The sequence below is a fragment of the Ursus arctos genome, unplaced genomic scaffold (assembly GCF_023065955.2).
Source record: "Ursus arctos isolate Adak ecotype North America unplaced genomic scaffold, UrsArc2.0 scaffold_22, whole genome shotgun sequence".
Lineage (NCBI taxonomy): Eukaryota > Metazoa > Chordata > Mammalia > Carnivora > Ursidae > Ursus > Ursus arctos.
The window spans coordinates 6,774,274-6,794,204 of NW_026622897.1; the positions used below are offsets into that span (position 1 = coordinate 6,774,274).

General features: G+C 43.8%; 1 protein-coding gene and 1 long non-coding RNA gene across 5 annotated transcripts in view; both read left to right on the plus strand.

Annotated features, from left to right (window-relative positions):
• LOC113259792 (uncharacterized) overlaps positions 1-530 on the plus strand; it is a 114,488-nt gene extending 113,958 nt beyond the window's left edge. For all 4 annotated transcript variants that reach the window (XR_008960850.1, XR_008960849.1, XR_006410262.3 and 1 more), the window contains one exon: positions 354-530. This is a non-coding gene — a long non-coding RNA (uncharacterized LOC113259792). The remainder of the gene's footprint in view (positions 1-353) is intronic.
• A 4,729-nt stretch (positions 531-5,259) lies between these two features.
• ZC3H12C (zinc finger CCCH-type containing 12C) overlaps positions 5,260-19,931 on the plus strand; it is a 131,673-nt gene continuing 117,001 nt past the window's right edge. The window contains exons 1-2 of the mRNA XM_044386675.3: positions 5,260-5,373; positions 7,974-8,169. The gene's annotated coding sequence lies outside the window, so the exon portion shown is untranslated. The remainder of the gene's footprint in view (positions 5,374-7,973; positions 8,170-19,931) is intronic.

The following is a 19,931-nucleotide window of genomic DNA, read 5'->3' on the forward strand; positions in this document are numbered from 1 at the left end:
AGGTGGTGGCCGGGGGGGAGAAGAAGTTGTTTTGATCGTACAATTTCAAGTAGAATTAACTCGAGGCAAAGTTATGTTCCTAAATTCCAAATTTTCTACCACTCTTCAGGAGACATCAACCTAGTCAACTAGGGATCAATTTTATTGCCTTCAAATGTGGCTTAAGGCTTGGAAACTTGTCCTAAGTGTTTTGCCAGACAACTGGCGGATAGGATCCAGGGAGGGCTCCGGTGTCAGGTTCCAAATTAAGGTCCTAAAGTAACGTAAACTCAGACCCACACAGTTTGAGGGCTCCCCTCAAAAGCATGCTAGATGGACCTTCACCCCAGAGTAAATCTGGACTTTCCTTTCAGAGATTTATGCTCCAAAGAGTCTTCACAAGTGGGCGATAGAAGAAAGAATGCTTTTGAAAGACCAGCGCTTTCTCGGGGGGCAGGATGTCTCGTGGTTCTGAGCACAAACCCCGAACATGCAAACTCCACCTGTGTTCCAAGTCCAGCTCCACTCCTCGTGAGAGCCTCTCTCTTCAGGCAAGTCGTTTAACCTCACTGAACTCAGTTGCCATAGCTGTAAAATGAGGTTATTGATAGCACTTAGGTCAAAGAATAGTGGTAAGGGTTAAGTTAACGGATATTTAATGCATTTATAGTAATACGTGAGACTCTAATCACTCTATCGGTGTTTGCTCAATAAATAAAATGATCTTCCTGACAGCATTTAGGGGACTTCTGTTAAGGAAGTTCTTTCTCTATAGTTCCTGGAAATGTAGCCTGTGGTCCTGTTTACTCACATGGGTATGATAGTTTGGAAAGAATGCTCCCTGTCCCACCTCAACACACCAACAGAAGCCTGGCCTAGAAAACCAAAAGCCTGCCTCCCTGCAGTTAGCTGCCAAAGCTAATCTCTTAGGGAGAAAATGAAAGAAAATAATCGTTCAAAATAAAACAAAAACCAGACGCAATGAAGTCTCCCCATAAGACATAAGCTAAGTCCTTCATACCAGCACTGTCACTGCTTAGTAATCGGGGCATTAGTGTCCCCTAGGTCTCTCAAATGTACTTTCAGTGAAAGGTAAACTGCTTTTGCCTTAAAGTTAGATAGCTTCACAGAGAACTGAGCTAATTCAGAGAAGGTCATCTGAACGCTGCGTGGAGAAGCTCGTAGTGAACGTTCAGTGAATAAACACATATTAGCAAATATATACCATGCAAGCATTTTACACTTAAATAATTTACATACAGGATATACTTTGTCAAGCATTTTTCTAAGTGCTTTACAATAATTCCTTAAGGTTATTACTGATTTTGTGTCCACTCTAAAGATGAGGAGTATGAGGCCCAGAGAAGTTTAAAATGTTTTCTAAAGTCACATGTGAGCAAGGATTGTAGGAACTGGGATTCAACCCTACACTGGCCCCAGAGTCCATGCATTGAGCAAGTGTGCCATGAAGGGATTTAGAACACACTTCAGAGGGACAGCGTGACAGCCATAGGAGTGGGCTGCTCCGATCTCCATTCCTTCACGAGGAGTTCAGTAAGTGCAGGCTGCAGTCTTTCGGGCTCCACGTATGGAGAAAGGACGCCACCCTCTTCCCAGGTGGGCCCCTGCCAACGACCACAAGGTGAGGATACTAGGGTCTGGCTGCCTCTGCCCATAGTAGGAATCCTCTAGTTGGCAAGCTTTACGGGGGAAGCAGGAGCTGCTTCTGGGGTTGGCAGAAACTGTCAGATCTGCACAGTGGCCTGAGGCTCTCCCTGCTCACTCTTGCTTCCCTTCCCTTCCTACTCCCAAAAAACCTCATGCACTCCTAACTCCGCCTCAGCCTGCACTTCCCAGAGGAAGCAGCTGGCATTCCCAAGCAAGTATCTGACCGACATCTCCCCAGTAAGAAAAGAGCACACAACCATAGTGGCAGACACTGAACTTGAAGGAGAGGAGCGCAGAGCAACTGCATCGAGTCGTCTGGCTAGTCGGGAGTCTAGTACGAGCTGCGCCCTGCACGGCCACGCTGTCTCACTGTACCACTAACACACGGGCTTCACAGGGCTTCGCCTCTTCAATGACAACGTGTTCACCCTCCCTCCAGAGCTGCTTTTAACCTTAAGCTCGGATACCTGCTTTCCTTTTGTCATTTTCACACCAGCAAGAGAATGAGATCTGACTTACTTGCAGAATATTGACATTTTTGGCAGATGCAAATGCTCCTTACTCCCCCGGTTTTCCTTGGAAGAGAACACAACTGCTTGCACCCCACGCAATTCCACAACTGAGCTGACTTTTTCCCCATTTAAAAGGCAGACGTTTTGCCTTTTCAAAAGGCCACTAATCTTTTATGTTCAGTCAAAATTAGATGCTTTATTAATTGACTCCTTAGTAAACATTACAGAATTGGATTGTAGGAATGAGGGGAAGATGGGAACGTATTTGGATTTCTCTACCGTGGATTCAGCCTCCTAGAAATACAGATAGCACGTTATGGTAAAAACTAAAAGGCAGGAGATAACTTATAATTTGTTAAAACTGTATGAATAAGTAGTAAAGAAACCTTTAACGAGAGATGTTGCCGAGTATTTGTGCAGTAGATAGGCGCACCATCATGAACAATGGTAGTAATGGTTGGGCTTCTTTGATTGCAAGCAATAGATTGCATCTCTGGCTGACGTAAGCCAAAGGGATATACCGGAAGGATGTGAATATCAGAGAAAGAGTGGAAGGCTGGCAGGCGGGAGCTGCAACAATGGAACTACATACCAAGAACAGTCTGATCAAGGAGCCTAGCTAGGGCAGGATGGAAGTCCAACTACTTTTGGCATTATTGTCCTTCTGTTCAAGATTCAAATTCCAGGCAAAGAGGAGCAGTTTGGACTGGCTTGCGTCATTCCCCAGTTCTTGGGGAGGAGTCAGTGGGACTCCTGATGACAATCCCAGCAGACAGTCTCTACTGGGGCAGAGATAATTCCTAAAATGGAAATAAGGTTGCTTAAAAAAAAAAAAAAGAATGATGAACAGTCAAATACAGAGGATGGGAAATTATAGAAAAAGAGAACTGAGGGGCACCTGGGTGGCTCAGACATTAAGCGTCTGCCTTCGGCTCAGGGCGTGATCCCGGTGTTGTGGGATCGAGCCCCACATCAGGCTCCTCCGCTGGGAGCCTGCTTCTTCCTCTCCCACTCCCCCTGCTTGTGTTCCCTCTGTCACTGGCTGTCTCTCTCTCTGTTCTCTGTCAGATAAATAAATAAAATCTTAAAAAAAAAAAAAAGAAAGAAAGAAAGAAAAAGAGAACTGAGCTTGATAGAACAATATTAACAATAATAGCTATCTTTTTTAGCACTGAATTAAATATGCTCTAAGTCCCATTTCTCCTATTCTTAATGGTAAACAATAATATGTCCAAAAAACTTCTGTTTGTAAGCCAGCAAAAATATTACATTTCTTAAATTATTCAAAGCGTGTAGAGCAGAAAGGAATCTTAAGACTAAGGTATTCTAACTATCACCGGGTGAACTGGGGAGGCCCTCAGCCCTGGGGCCTCAACACAGCCAGATAGGAAGAGTCGGAGTAGTTGGAAGCTTCTTGGTATTGTCATGAGAAGGAATTCAAGGCCAGACGCCCAGCACAGAGGATGAGTAACACAAGCCGGAAAGTTTATTAAAGCGAAAAGTACACTCTGGAGAGGTGAGAGCAGGTGAGAGAGAGAGAGAGAGAGAGAGTGAGCTGTGTCCCCAGAGCTTGGGTTTCTATCTTTTAAAAGCAGTTGTTAACTAGGGGCGGAATATTCATCAATTGGAGTGGGGAAGCAGGGTTTTGGCTTTTTCCTCCTAATTTGGTCAGGGGTTTCCTGTCATGGCGTCCACCATCTTGGGTCTGTCCGGTTGGATGTGGCTCCTTATGGAGGGCTGCCAGGACAGGCCTCTGACCTTTCTGATAGCTGCCCATGACTTCTTTGTTGCTGACATTCAGGTATCCTAACTAACTGCCTCCTCTACCATAACCTCCCTCATTTTACAGTCAAGAAAGCCGAATTCCTAGCAAGTGAAATGGCTTGACTGAGATCACACAGCCTTCAGGGCAGAGTTGGGCCTTTTTATTCCCAATCGAATACTGTTTTTGCAATGACAAGGTGTGTAATAATGGAAGGAGAGAGGCTTTAAAATGGCATATTCAGGCACAGCCCCTGTTCTGGCCCTATGACCTTGGGTAAGTTGCTTATCCTTTCTGATCCTCAGTTTCTTCATCTGTAAGTGGGAATAATACCCACTTACAGTGGATTCCTCTAAGAATTTAAAGAGGGAATGTTCACAAAGCGGTTAGCAGAGTGCCCAGCAAACGGAGGTTGCCTCCAAAAATACTTTTGTTCTCCAATTTTCAGCCTTTCTTGTTCAGTTGCTCCCCAAGCCTTCCTGCTGATACTACCCCCATGGTTTTAATAAGATGCATGGGCTTTCCTCTCTTCTTTCCAAATCACACCATTGACAGAGAGACACATGAGAGAGGGAGGAAGAGAAGTGGAGCCAATGCAGTGAAATATTAGCAGTTGGGGAATCTGGGTGAGGGGCTCTCACACTTGTTTGTAGTCGACTTCCAAGTGTTCTTTTTTTGGTAGAGATCATTCATTTATTTGAGAGAGAGAGAGAGAGGGCGAACAGGGGAGGAGCAGAGGGGGAGGGAGAGAGAGAATCTCAAGCAGACTCCTTGCTAAGTGCAGAGGCTGATGTGGGGCTCGATCTCACAACTCCAAGATCATGACCTGAGCCAAGACCAGGAGTTGGACGCTTAACTGACTGAGCCACCCAGATATCCCCCACAGGTTTTTTTTTTTTTTAAGTTGGAAATCTTTTTTAAATGAGTTATTTTTTAATGGGTAGATAAACCCCATACCTCCACATGTTGTTTTTCTTCCATTCCAAAGGCCTGTTGCACAGCAACTGGCCTAAGGTTTTTTACCACGCATGCATCTTAAACTACACATTGGTAAGTGCGTCCTGCCAATCCCTCTGCTCTAGAGGAAGTTGGTTTGTGATTCCTCTTTCAGTTGTCCAACACATGAAGCAAAGAGGAACGGTACCATGCCCAGGGCAAAGGCTGGAGCTTTGAATGATAAATATGTGGTTACCCTGTGTCAACCACCGATTCTGAAGAGGTCATGTGCTAAATTGGAAAAGTCCCAGGGTTGGGGAAAGTAATTGAGAGGCTTTTGTATCCAAAATAGCATAGATTCCCACTGAGAAGAAACCCAAATCTGTTTTCCTTTCACAGTGATTTAATGCGGCACTTTAAAAATTGGTTTGGAAGACATGTCCGCCAGCAACTGAATCTGTTACGCGTTTTTCTTCATGTGGTAAAGCACCAACATCCTGGCCAAGCGTAGATCTGGTAAGCAGAGGTGGTCCCTACGTGCATTATTTTTAAGTTTATGACATTTAAATAATCTGTGGACAATTTCTACAAAGGAAAAGGAGAACAATATTGATATTATCCTAACAGGGATTTTTTAAGATCAGCAGAATGACCTTATTCATTGTAACTTGACACATAAAGTAGGAACGCTTGGATAAATCCGAAGCCACTTCCCTGCCCACAGACCTCAGCATATAATTCAGTCACCCACTCACTTATGTAATGAGAACTTATTGAGTTGCTCTTAATCACCAGTTATCATGGTATTTGCCATAGAACCCCAACTTCTAGGTGAACTCCCCAAATAAGGCCCCTGCTCTCACTGAATTTACAACCTAGAGGGGAAGAAAGCATGAGCAAGCGATCATAATGAACATGGTAAGTTCTCCGGCAGGGCGCAGCGGGGAAGCCCACAAGAGGGGCACCCCACCCAGCCTTGGTGGGGCTTCCCAGGGAAAGTTACGTCTAAGCTGAGACCTGAAGGCCAAGGAAGAAGAAACCAGGCCAGTAGAGCAGAATGTTTTCCAGGCAGAAGAAACAACATGTATAATTATCTAGAGGTTAGAGATTTCAAAGAAGGTTGGGGTGAGGAGGAAGAATGAGACTGGGAGGCCGGTGGAAAAGCCACCTGCCATGCACCGGTGAACACACACTTGCCACCCTCCCAGAGCTTGCCTGGAGGAGAGGACACCTCTGCAATGTGGCCACACGGCCGCATCCCTTGGCTTCGCTCTGACACAGGGTCTTTCCTCTAGAGATAAGACTGCCTGGATAAAGTTGACTTTGGGAAGACCTGTATCATGGGTGTAACTTTTCTTTGGTGCCTTTCCCCTCCCTCTTCAAGTCTGTTTCTTTGACACTGATGTTAGAACAGAAATAATTACCGTTCATGGAATCCTTCAGATGTGCCGCCTTGCACTGTCTCAAATGCCTCACAAGGATTATTTAACCAATTCTCAAAAAAAAAAAAAAAAAAAAAACCCTAAGGAGTGTAATTATTATCCCTATTTTACAAATAAGGAGACTTGCAATCACATACACTAACTGGCTAACTTTCCCAAGGTCAGAGTACTGATAAATGGCAGAGTTGATGATAGAACCCAGTTCTATCAGAATCCAAAGCTCACCTTCCTAACCATCCTGGTGCCCAACTCCAAGGTTCCTAGTTTGTATGCCATTCCCTACAGAGCCTTCTTCTCAAGTATCTATCAACTAATACATTAAAAGAGGTAAAAAAAAAAAAAAAAGTCATTATGGGCCTAGCTTGTAGGAGGAATTCAAAGTGCTAATGGTGAACTGAAGTATTAACTGATAGAATTAAGTACATTTACTGTATTTTTAAACAGAGAATTCTTAAGTCTACAAATGACTTCAAGGTCCAAAGCAATGAGACTATTCTTACAGAACGATGCCTGGCACCGGTATACGGAACGGTAACCATGGCACCCCCTTAAATCACACCATGGAAACAACTCCCTACCTTCCTGCTCGTTGCTATGCTGCTTCCTCTTGGATAATGCTTCTGAGGTCTTAGCAGGAACCCACGCCGCCGCCACCACTTTCTTCCCGTGTCTCATGAATCAGGGTGTTCTATAGGGGGGCAAAATTAGGCCCTCTCCCAAACCATAATTGTAATAGCGGATGGAGAAGTAGGAATTTCCATCCCCGTTGGGAGGGAAATTTAGAGCACCTTCATGCCGGGAATGCTCTGCCTGTTGTGTCACCATAGAGCGGGTCTGCTTTGGTTTTTGTTTTTTTAAGAAACAACTAGCTGCTTTCAGAAAAAATACTTCACCTTTCAGAAACTAATTTTCTTCTTCTATTAGAAAAAAAAATAAGCTCAACAGAAATCACTCCAGGTCACAAACTCCAAGAAACAAGCTCTAAGACTTGTCTTAGAGCTCTGAGTATGTGCTTGTAGATACAGCGGAAGGCTGGAGGGAGCCTGAAGGATCGTCTACTCGGACTCTGCTCGACTGGCTCACTTCTGTTCTCTTTCCATATTCCTCGCATAAAAAGTACTCAAGTGTTTGCCACACCTAATCTGATTCATGAATCCTTCCTAATATTGTCTCTGACATGTTGGCCGGTGCTCAGACTCTGTGCCGCGGAGGCCAAGCAGCCCCCCACAGCTGGGGACAGCCCACTTTTTCAGCACCTGTGGTCGCTACTGGCTTGTCTTTGTACTGAGGAAAACCCACTCCCTGTAATGGAACTTCCCAGAGAAGAAGGCACTTCAGGCCACATGAGAGGTGGGCAGGCAAAAAGACAAGGCTGCACGGGATTTAATAAGCCACGGAGCGACAAGGGCCCTTACAGGTCTTCCTTGAGTTTCCTTTTCATCAGATATGTAAAAATAATCTAGTGGGGAGTGAAGACAAAAATACTGACCTTGGGAACAAAAGGGAATGGGGTGAAAGTGAACCAGGCCTCCCTATAAACAGGGAGAGTGTTCATGCTTTTTTATAAATAAAGGAAGAGAAGGGCCAAGGTCCAAACTATAAATGACCCAAGGCTTCTTCGAGTAATGAAAGAGAGAATGTGAAAAACGTAAATAAATCACTGTCTTGATTCAGGCTACGAGGCCGACATGGCAATGAAAAATGTGTCCCAGGAGGAAAGGTCACGCCTGTGAGGACAAGTGTGGAGTCATTTCAAACACAGCTTCCCTGTGCTCTGATGAAAAGCTTCTCTGGTCATTCTCTATGGGAGCGTCCCCTTCACTGCCTGTGCTGGGAGACAGAGCAGAGGCCGCGTCTGAAAAGATAAGTTGTAAGTAAAGTGCTATATGGAGTGGCCACCTGCCAAGGGTCAAGGGGTGGGTTGAGGGGCATTATTTTATTGGCGCCTTTTTGTACTGTGAGGGCATGAAATTTGTCTGGTTGTGCATAAGGAATGCTGTTCTTTGGATGGAAGGGAGTGCGGCTCCCACTGACTGGCTGCAAACTTGAGCAAATCTCTTCCCCTCTCTGTGGTTTAGCGTGCTTGTCTCCGACCAAAAGGTGGAAGGAGGCAACTCGGGCCTTCTGTTGGGGGCTGGCATTTACTCTACTCCTATTACTTTCTCTATCATGGATGTCTGCTCCCAAAACTCTGAAAAGGGAATATGTAACCTTCCCTCCCTGAATCATCTCTGCCTAGCAAATGGCCATGGTAATGAACAACATTGCTGAGCGATACCTGGGGACCCCACATTTGCTGTCATCACGATCTATGGTCTTTCATTGTTCAGAGCCAAAAGTGGTCCCGAGCTCCTGAGGGGGCAAGCTCATCCCAGAGATCACACATCGTTCACGAGACCTATTCTCACCTCCCTCCCCAGGCGATTTTTGGGGCTTCCTAAGCAAGTACAAAGCCGTGGCCGGTTTTCTCCATATTTTAGGGTGACCTTACCCACAGTCTATACTGGACCTGACATGACCACCTAAGAAGAGTTCTCAAGGGCCTTGAGACCAGAGAATAGATTAGTGTGCCAAGGAATCTAGAAGTGACCACAGAACAGACCACTTAGCTCATTGGTGTCAGAGGATGGGTGGATACTTCGTAGCTAACCATCTCAATCTCAAGGCTAATTTGCACTCCTTAAATAAACGTTGCTTTATTTCTGAAATATATTTGGACCTCTTGATTTAAAAAAAAAAAAAAGTTGGGGCGCCTGGGTGGCACAGCGGTTAAGCGTCTGCCTTCGGCTCAGGGCGTGATCCCGGCATTATGGGATCGAGCCCCACATCAGGCTCCTCCACTATGAGCCTGCTTCTTCCTCTCCCACTCCCCCTGCTTGTGTTCCCTCTCTCGCTGGCTGTCTCTATCTCTGTCGAATAAATAAATAAAATCTTAAAAAAAAATAAAAAGTAAATTAAAAAAAAGTTAACATCAGTTTAAAAGTTTGTAGTGACATATTGACCCTTGAATTCTGTTTTTTGTTTTGTTCTGTTTTGTTTGACTTTATTTTATTGTGTTCTTACACGATAACATGAGATCTACCTTCTTAGCAAAATTTTAAGTGTACTATACAATATTGCTCACTATAGGTACAGGGTTCTATGTCAGATATCTAGGACTTAGTCATCGTGCTTAACTCAAACTTTATGCCCATTTCCCACTCCCCTCAGCCCCTACTAACCACCATTCTACTTTTTGATTATAATCATTTTATTATTTTAAGTACCTCATATAAGTGGGATCATGTAGTATTTGTCTTTCTGTGACTGGCTTATTTCACTTAACATAACGTTCTCAAGGTTTCTCCATTTTGCTACATATTGCAGAATTTCCTTCTTTTTTAAAGTTGTATAGTATTCCATTGCGTTTATATACCACATTTTCTTTATCCATTCATCTGCCAGTGGGCATTTAGGTTGTGTCTGCATCTTGGAGATTGTAAATAGTGCTGCAATGAACAAGGGAGTGCCAATATCTCTTCTAGATCCTAATTTCAATTCTTTTAGATAAATATCGAAAAGTGGGATTGCTGTATCAGATGGTAATTCTATTTTTTGTGTCTTTGGGGGAATTTGCGTGCTGTTTTCTATGGCATCTGCACCATTTTGTATTCCTACCAATAGTGGGTAGTAGTTCCAATTTCTCCGTATCTTCATCAACATTTGTTGTCTTTTGTGTTTTGTTTTATTTGTTTTGTTTTTGACAATCGCCATCTGGACAGATGTGAGATGATATGCCATAGTGATTTTGATTTGTTTCCCTGATGATGAGTGACGTTGAGTACTTTTTCAGATACCTGTTGGCCATATACTGTACATCTTCTTTGGAGAAACATCTATTCAAGTCCTTAGTTCATTTTTTAATTGAGTTCTTTCGGCTCTAGTATTTTTTTGTGATATATTTCTTAATATCACTTGTGCCAGTAATAACCAAAAGTAATACTTGAATGAAACAAAAGAACAAGTTGGTTTGTGGTCAATGATCCCATTTTCTCCCTAACCCTCTTTCATGTGAATCACCCAGGAAACATCAGAGGGACTGTCCATTTCTAGCAGCCCAGATGGGCCATGTGTGGACCATGGGTGAATGGTCCATGGGACCCTGCTGTGTCCTGGATTGCTGACTCTAAGCAAAATGGATTCATGGGTATTCATCTGTCTCTAAAAATTGACTGAGCTGTTAGTGATAGTCGTAAAGCATTCTAGCTTTTATAAATCCATTTTGACCATGGTCAGACCTTCCCAATTATTTTAGGTCTTAGGATTTGCATCTAGAGCTAGAGGGCTTGGAATTCCTGCAGTGCAAAAGGCCTCAGAAAGAAGCCACTCCTTTCTTTTCCGCATTTTGTTACTCATTCTGGTTTCGGTATGCCACAGGGTCCGTAATTCTGTCTCATTACCAACAGAAATATCAACGAAAACTCACTGATTGCCCTATGTACACACATGATAGTAAGTCTATGTTAATTATACTAACTGAAAACAGTTCCTTCCTTGTGACTTTCATGAATTATACAAATTATATATTACTTCATTTTTCTGGTTTTCCAAATAAATTCAACCACGTGCTATACCACTACAGGTAATTAATAATGTATTATGTTAATTCCATTAAAGGCATTTCTATTCATTATTCTTGGCCAAGTAATCCAAAGGCCCTAAAGTATTTCATAGTGTATTCTAAAAAGAGTTCATATTGTTTTCCATTTCAGCGTATGATTTCCCCGTAATCTACCCTTCACCTGTTCTTTTTGACTACTTTCATATTCATTCTCTTCTCTGATCCATGGTCCATGTTGTACTTTTCTGCTCCTTTTCCACTATTCTCGTGTCTTTGCTGCTGGAGGTTTCAGCTCCTTTCCATTTATCAGCATTCTCGTATTCTTCCTCCCTGACATCTGCTGCCACTGTTCTCCTTTTGTGTCCCCGGCTTCCCTTCCATGTTCCTCCCTCCCGCACTGTCCTCCGTTCTGCCAGCTTCTTTGTCTTTTGTGCTGCTGACCAGATGCAGCTCAGGCTTTGAGGAGCCAGCATTCTGGCCACAGCCAAGGATCCAGCAGCTCTTGAAGCTGCGGGCGACTTGTAATATTCAAGCAAGAGAGGGAAGCTCAGAGAAAAGGCCCCGCCACAACCTTTTCAGTAAAGTCCATGTTCTAGCCATGGAACAGGGACCAGCTCTATTTAGCGTTATTGGCTTGCTTCCTTCAACAAACGGCTCTGTGGTCAGGCTTCCTGAGTGGGGGCTGAAGGTTTTTCCCCTCCCCCTACTGCATTGTGTGTGTTTGTTTACCAAGAAAGTCATTCCATGTCTTTGTACTTTATTTTGCGCACCTGCCTGGCTTATTGAATCCCTGCGGGTGGAGGCAATGATTTATTCCCACCTGGTGGCACCACCCCAGACAGAGTGTACCGGGAGCCATGGGGGTCCCCGACACAGCAGCGCCAATGTGGTCTCCTGCGGCATTTCCCAAGCAGCCCTCGCCTGTCAATCCGCATGGACTTCTGAGCACTGAACGGTTCTCTATCAGATTTTGAAGATGATACAGGGATTTATTAGACATATTCACTGCTTTCCAGGAGGCGGCAATTTGGGCGGGGTGACAAGACTCGTGCAAACCAAGGAGATAAAGTAAGCAAGTCCACGTGCAAGGACGTGAAGAAGACAGTTTGTAAGAGCAGCTGGGATTGAGATAAAGGCACAATCAGGGTTGACTGGGAAAAGCAAGGAGAGCCTTTTGCTTTGAATGGGGCAGGGAAGAGGGTAGCTTTAGGTAAGGAGCCCAGGGGGTCAGGAAGATGCTAGGCTGTGATGGTAACACTTAGCACCCCACAGGTTGGGTGCCCTGGGTATCTGTCTTTGGACCTTTTGCCTCTCTATCTATATTCCTCCCCAGAGCTTCAGTATTTTCTAATCTAGTGGGCTAATGATTCTCTAAATCCACTCTCCCCAAAATCCACTCTCCCCAAAAGTATTATCCATGTAATTAAACGGCACCACCAGTCACCATTTGCTTATGCCGACAATCTGAAGTCATTCTTTTTTTTTAAATTCCAGTACAGGTAACATACAGTGTTCTACGAATTTCAGGTGTACAGTATAGTGATTTGGCACTTCTGTACATTATTCAGTGATCATGGTGATGGGTGTACTCTTAATCCTCTTTGACTGTTTCCCCCCTCCCCTCCCCCCACCTACTCCCTGGTAACCACCAGTGTGTTCTCCTATGTTAAGAAATTGTCTCTCGGTTTGTCTCTTTTTTTTTTTCTTTGTTCATTTGTTTTGTTTCTTACATTCCATATCTGAGTGAAATCATATGGTATTTGTCTTTCTCTGACTGTGGAGTCATTCTGATTCTCCTCCTTCCCTTACCCTCATATCTGATTGATGTGTTGTAACGTTCAGCTCTAAAGCATATCACACATCCTCCCAGTCCCTCCCATGTCCGTTGCTGTTGCCCTAATCCGAGCTGCCATCACCTCTCCGGGAGGCTATGATAACCCCTCCCTGGTCAGCCTCGCTCCGCCTTCCTCCGCCACCCTGGTCCTTACCCTCACAGCAATCACAGGCATCTTTCTAAGGTGAACATCAGAGCATTTGCTGTCCGGCTGAAAGTCCCCTGGTGGCTTCGCATTCCAATAGAATAAAATCCAGCTCCTCACCCTGGCCCTGAATGATCTGACCCCTGCCTCTTTCTCTGACCTTATCTCTCACCACTCAGCTGCCTTCACACTGGCCTCCTTTCAATCCCTCAAACCTCCCCAGCTGAGGGTAACCTCCATCTTTGTGCCAGCTGTTGCCTCCATCTGGAAAGTCCCCCCCCCCCACCCAGTCTTTGTGGGACTCCATTCTCTGATTAGTCTCTTCAGTTGAAATGTTTCTCGTTGACAAAAAAAATTTCCCTGGCCATTCTAGCTAAAGAAAATCCTTCTTGCCCTTCGTCACTGTCTATCCAATGGCTACATGTTATTTTTTTCACAGGACTTATCTGAAATTATACTACATATTTAGTTGCATTCGAGTTTCCTATATGTCACCTGCACTGGGTGTATCCACTGCAATTCCTCCAGTAGTTAAAGGGATGACCGGAAGTGCCTGATAAATGATTGTTCATGAAAGAAGTAGGTGTGGAATGAGGCCCTTCCTGCATGTGGGAGAAATTCCATCTGAAGCCTGGCATGGGGGCAGAACCCAGGGACGGGCATGCATCTTGTGTGTAGACACTGGTATTACCTTCTCATCCAAGCAATTGGGGTTTTAGACTTTGGAGAGGCCCTCGTGGAGAAGTAATCAAATAAAACCGTATAGCAGCAGCATTTCTACACGTTCAGAGGACACAAGGCAGACGAACACATTGGCAGGTCATTCTTCCCGCCAGTTTGATGGGAAAATGGTTAGAGCCTAAAGCAGGAGTACCTATCAAATACCTACTATGGCCACATCTTTGCCTACGCACTCTGTACTCATTATCTTATTTTGTTCTCTCAATTACACTGGGAAGTAGGTATTAATGTTCCCATTTTGTAGATGAGAAAAATCGAGGCTCAGAGAGCTTACATAATGCTTAAAGTCAAAGAGCTGCTAAGTGGCAGGAAAAGAATTCGGACACAAGATTGTGTGAGGCTAACACTGGTGCCTCTCCCAGTCTGGGACACTTCCCATGGGAAGACACAGCCCAGTGAAGACTCACGAGTTGGCTTGTGGGGCCAGTGTCAGTGGAAGACATTCTGGTCACACTGCCCTCTGGGGGAAAGTGGTCACCTGGCAGGAGCGAGGGGCTCTCCTTTAGGGCTCTGTCACATCGATGGGAAGCAGCAAAGGAGGAGGCTGCGAGATGCTCGCCTAAAGCCTGTCATGTGCGCTTCCCGCACTCCTGTGGACCCACCTTGAACTAGCCAGAAGACGTGGCAGAAGTGAGGTTGGAGAGCTACCGCTAGCGGGAATGACTTGGGGCGCCTGGGTGGCGCAGTCATTAAGCGTCTGCCTTTGGCTCAGGGCGTGATCCTGGGGTCCTGGGATCGAGCCCCACATCAGGCTCCTCTGCTGGGAGCCTGCTTCTTCCTCTCCCACTCCCCCTGCTTGTGTTCCCTCTGTCACTGGCTGTCTCTCTCTCTGTTCTCTGTCAGATAAATAAATAAAATCTTAAAAAAAAAAAAAAAAAAGGACTCGAAGAGTTGTATGAAGTTCATCTTTGCCTGTGTCACCCCAGACACTGTGGTCCTGACTCCTCATCTGATGTCTGGCCCTGTTAGACCCTCTCCTGTCATCATGGGTCTTTCTTTTGTAGCACTTAGCACAGTTACAACTTTTCATGTGACGTGGCATTTCACATAGTTAAGGACATTATCTATTTTACACCCATCATGATATGATCATGTATCATATCACGTCAAAAGGTGCCTAATGTGTGGTAGCTCTCAGTACAGTGGTGCTAAGTTTGATCACTCGGTTGAGGTACTGACAGCCAGATCTTTCCATTGTAAGGTGCATTTCTCTTTGTGCCATTAGCTTGAATGAATGAAGGAATCAATCAATCGGTCAATCAATATCAATCAAATCTGTGGTGTGATATTTTGGCAGCAGTGGCTTGTAACCTGGGCTGCCCATTAGAAATCACCTGGGAACTTCTAAGTATTTTGATGCCCAAAACCCATTCTAGACCAATGTTATCAGAATCTCCAGTGGTTGGATAAAGGTGTCACCGTTTTCAAAATCCCTCGATGATTGCAGGGAGCAGCGAACTTTGAGAATCGCTGATCTCTCTTGATCCTTACCTTAATATAATTCCTTCTCTCTGTATTTTTTTAAAAGTTTTTCCTAATCAATTGGCTATTCTAAATTACATCTGTACTGAAAAGGCAGGATAAATACTTAATTCTTTTGTCATATACCTTACTTTCGGAAACTCACATGGTGACGTTACTCAGATGTCAAAAAGGATAATGTGGGGGCTATCAGGATTCCGAGATTCTCAAATCCTCATTCAAAGATCATCTCATTTAATCCCTGCTGTTGCTGCTGTGTGACTCTGTGCTGCTGATTGTCTTTTTGGTCCCTGTGTTAGTTCCCTATGGCCACTGTGACAAATTAACACAAACTGGGTGGCTTACAAAATCTGAAATTTAATTTTTCTGGTTCTGGAGGGCAGAAGTCCAAAGTCAGCCTCAGTGGGTGGAGATCAAGGTGTTAGTGGGGCCATGCTTCGTCCGGGCTCTAGGGGAGAATCTGGTCCTGGCATCTTCCGGCTTCTGGTGGCTGCTGGCATTCTGTGGCTCATGGCCACATCGTACTGCTTCCACGGCCACATTCACTCTTCCTCTTCTGTGTGTGCGTCAAATCTCCCCCTGCCTCCCTCTTACACAGACACACTTATTTGCATTTAGGGTGAATCCAGGATAATCTCTTTCTTGTGCACACGCACTCCTGCTCTCGCTCTCTCACTCTCACTCTCTCTCTATGTATATGATGGATATCTTTTGAGAAGTCAGTTTTCAACCTACCACAGCTTTCAGGAGAAGACAGGCCATATGGGCAGTCGGTCAAGGTGTGGTTATTCTATTCTTCATTCTTTCTCTCCCTCCAAGTCTTCTTAATATTACCTCTGCTCTTATATCCCACCAGAGATTGATCTCTTTCCAATAGATAGATAGATAGATAGATAGATAGATAGATAGATAGATAGAGATAGATGTATATGGACTCAAAGGTGCATGCTGGTCCTCAGTTCTGCCCTGTCCACCTAGCCAGCATCTATCAGAATAATGTACAGAATGCCTGTCTCCTTACATATATTAGCAACTCAGTTTCCTCAGCTTCTCTCCTTCCACATCTCTGCTACTTTGACTCTCTAAAAATGATTTTTGTTTCCACTGAGGCTTGCTGTTCACAGACTTCTGTCTCTGTCTCTTATCTATGTTATTTTCTATTTCTCATCTTCACAATAGTTAAGCCTTTTTCTCTTCCTTTCTGCCTGGGAAATATTTGCTCGAGTTAATCTCAGAATACCTCTTCCTCATAGCTCCCATTGCTCCTTGATGAAGATAGGCAACACTAGACTTGAACAGAAACAAGAAGGTGATTCCCAGAGAGTACCCCCCTCCTGATTCTAGACCTGCGTTTTTGTCTGCAGGACAGGTTAACTTTGCCTTTCCAGAAGTTGGCTAGGCTCATCAGATCTCACTGGTTCCACCCTCCTCCTCCCTACTTGAGTTCTCAAATGGCTCTATTTAACATCAATATTTCTTTCTGTGTTCGTGGCAGGTGGTAATTCATCTGTAAATGTTCATTTGGCCTTGAATGTCTTTCACAGAGGCACCTGCCAGCATGCCAAAAAATAATTCTATCCTTATGCTAGGCAGCCTTTCCAAGAAACTTCACACCAGGTTTTTGAAAAAAATCCCCAGCTTTCCAGTCTCCCAGGGAGGTAGATGAGTGTCCTCGCATTTTATAGGGGAACAAGATAAGACTTGATATTTAGTAGCAATCCAGGTACTAAATTACAGGAACATTTTGTTGTTGTTGTTCTGTTCATTTGTAATAGTTCAAACCATTCCTTTCAGGTCATATGAAGCCTATTTTTTATTAACTCCTTTGTATTAAGCCAATATGACTACCATGGGATTCTCTGCTGTTGGACCGCAATTATTTAGAAAACTTAAAAAAAATGGAGGCACCTAGGTGTCTCAGTTGGTTAAGTGTCTGCCTTCGGCTCAGGTTATAATCCTGGAGCCCTGGGATTGAGCCCCATGTCAGAGTCCCTCCTTAGCGGACTATCTGCCCCTCCCCCCACTCATGCTTGCTCTGTTTCTGTCTCAAATAAATAAAATCTTTAAAAAAAGAAAAGTAAAAAAAATGGAATATATAGATAATTAAATTTTCTGGTGACTCAAAAGAAAACTATTTTTATTCCTAATGTTTATTATTAAATATCTCTCCAAAATGTAAGTCTACTTTCCAGTCTCAATAAGCAGGGATCATCATTTTTTCCATTTCTACGTGTCTACATGGACCTTACACGATATTATGAAATGAATATTCTGACAAGTGAACTATAACTGGAGTGAAAGTTCTTAATTGGCAGTTTATGATTGAGCTTCACAGTTTATGAACTGTCTTAAATTATATACAAAATATTGCACATTTTTCTGTGGGATAATTGGCTATAACTTTCATCAAATTTTCAAAGGTGCTATAATGAAAATAGACCACTTCTTTAGAATATGCAATGTATGTAGAGCATGATACTATTTATATAAATTTTTAACACTGCAAAAAAAAAACCTACTCAACTACATAATTCTTGTTCATGGATCTATATAAATGTGGTAAAATATAAATCCTGCTTAGGGTTGATAAACACCAAATTCAGAATCATACTTACTTCTGTGTCTTACTCTGCTCACACTGCTACAGCAAAATGCCGTAACTGGGTGGATTAAACAACAGAAAGTTCTCACAGTTGTTTTCTCACAGTTCTGGAAGCTTAGTCCAAGATTAATGTTCTGGCTGGTGAGGACCTCCTTCCTGGTTTGCAGATGGCCACCTCCTCACTGTCCTCACATGGCAAGGGGAGAGCTCTGGTATCTCTTCCTCTCCTGTGAAGACACCAGCCCTGGACTGGGTTAGAGCTCCACTCTAAAGACCTCATTTGACTTTAGTACCTCCTTTTAGGCCCTGTCTCAAAACACAATCACATTGGGAGGTAGGGCTTCAACATAGGCCTTTTGATAGCACACAATTCTGTCCATAGCACTCTGGGAAGGGGGGATGACAAGGGAATCAACTGGAGGCTACATAGAGAGTTATGACTCGATGTGCAATGTTTTTTCTTTAAAAAAATAAAACTGAAACAAGTGTGGCAAAATGTTGAGATCTGACTCACAGGTAGGGGAAATGTGAGTCTCTATACTGAAAAAAAAAAGAAAGAAAAGAAAAAGAAAAGTAAACAAAAACTTACTTAAATTTCTCCAGAATGTTAGCTCCATATCGGCAGGGATTTTATTTGTTCTGTTCCCTGCTATATCGTCATTACTTAGAACAGTGCCCAGTCCAGAACTGGTACTCAATAAATATCTGTTGAATTGAGTGAAAGGAAATGAATAGAAAATTAACTTTTATCTTTACTGAGCCTAAAATATTCAACAACCTAAAACCTTTATGTTGTGCTCACTTTCTAGAATTTCTTTACATAGGTGAATATTATAAATGACATTAACATTACTGGAAATAAGGTCCTAAGTGTGAAAATGATAATAATAGTGAACCTGGGTATGAGACACAGTGTCTTACCTATTGTAGAACTGATGAGAGTTAGAAAAGGTTTTGGTTAAATCTGACTTTTTTTTTAATGATTCTTGCCAATTGCATTCACTTCTAAGGGAAGATGACTTCCCAACAGCCCTGCTAAGGAACAGCAGCCGTGTTTTCTAATAGAACCTTATGGCTCGCTGACTGTCACTGGTTGTATCAGGATGGGTAGCTAATCTTAGGCTCCCTCTTCTATTGAGTGGCCAACAGTCAAGCACTGGGTGAACTATTCCAAAAAGATGAACTGTGCTGATCAGATTCCTTTCAGGTATAAGAAATTACATGGAAACTGACAGGCTGAGCAATTGACCGCAGGGGTAGAAACCAAAACCTAAGAACCGTCAGAAGGTAGAGAGAGGTGGGACCCTCACAGTGCACCAGGCAAAGGTCAAAGTTCTAAGACAATGGCAAATTCAGGGGACTGAGAAGAAGGCAATTGGTAGAGAAGAGAGAAGAGAACATACCTTCAGAAAAAAAAAAAAACTGTTGAGAGAAGGAAGGACAGATGAAGTCTGAGGGCATTTCTTAATGCCTGAGGCTGCCCAACTAAAAATCATCCAGTCAACTTCCTTACTTTATAAGTGAGAAAACTGGTGAGTTTGGTAACTTACCCAAGGTCAACAGTGACAGGGAAAGGACACTTCAGTGTCCTTACCTTCCTCCAGTGCTTCTCTAACCTTTTCTAATCCGATGGCAAGCAGGGATAAATAACTCCCAGGGGCTGAAGGCACAATATAAAGCAGGTTACCTTAAGTGTGAAATTCCTCTGTTTTTAACAATAAGAGGCAGTGTTGCAGTCTGTTCTGTGGTGTCTCTGTTTTAACATACAGGATGTTTCAGTGCATGATCTGTGACTATCCCGTTTGACCCTGTGCTTGTGTGCTCTGCCCAGCCCACTGCCTATCCTACCCATTCGAGGAGATTTCTCCATCTCAGTCCCCACTCTCTGCATTCCCAGAGCACATGTGGCAGGTTCGGATGAATTTCTGTGAATGGCAAACTCTCTCTGAGCAGGTAATAGATATTCATCTGGATCAGGCCAGAGTGATGGACTTCGGGAGAACTTTGCATCCTCACCTATCACTGGCCGCTAGGAGACCTGAAAGCCCCCAAACTTCCTGTATCACCCTTGAAAGGCTTGTTTCAGCAGCTTGGTCAGTCATTCCATATGCTGTGAGAAGGTCAGTGTCTTCCTCAAGGTTTCCCAGAGGTGTGTATGTTTTCACTGACACCTTTCACCTTAGTGGGCTCTCCCCGCTGAACGCTCCATCTTGCTGGTACACCCCCAT